The sequence below is a fragment of the Sinocyclocheilus anshuiensis genome, unplaced genomic scaffold (assembly GCF_001515605.1).
Source record: "Sinocyclocheilus anshuiensis isolate Anshui unplaced genomic scaffold, SAMN03320099.WGS_v1.1 scaffold1092, whole genome shotgun sequence".
In the NCBI taxonomy this organism is placed as follows: domain Eukaryota; kingdom Metazoa; phylum Chordata; class Actinopteri; order Cypriniformes; family Cyprinidae; genus Sinocyclocheilus; species Sinocyclocheilus anshuiensis.
This window is the reverse complement of record NW_015551061.1, coordinates 211,447-211,755: the sequence shown is the minus strand read 5'-3', so window position 1 is coordinate 211,755 and position 309 is coordinate 211,447.

Sequence of the window (309 nt, the reverse complement as noted above, 5' to 3'; positions counted from 1 at the left end):
CTACTCAAAAAAGTACAATTACTGATAAAAACTACTTAATTACTGTAACGTGAGTATTTGTAATTCGTTACGTCACACCCCTGCCAGAGACAGATCCCTTGCGAAGACCTCGTCACCTCGACGACCATCGGCACAAGACCATGGGGACCAGACAACACCTCTGCACCTGTGCTGCAGCCTGGAATTAAACTACGCCATGCTGGTTTCATCTGACCAGAGGAGAACTGGCCCCGCTGACTGAGCCTGGTTTCTCCCAGGTTTTTTTCTCCATTTCTGTCACCGATGGAGTTTTGGTTCCTTGCCACTGTC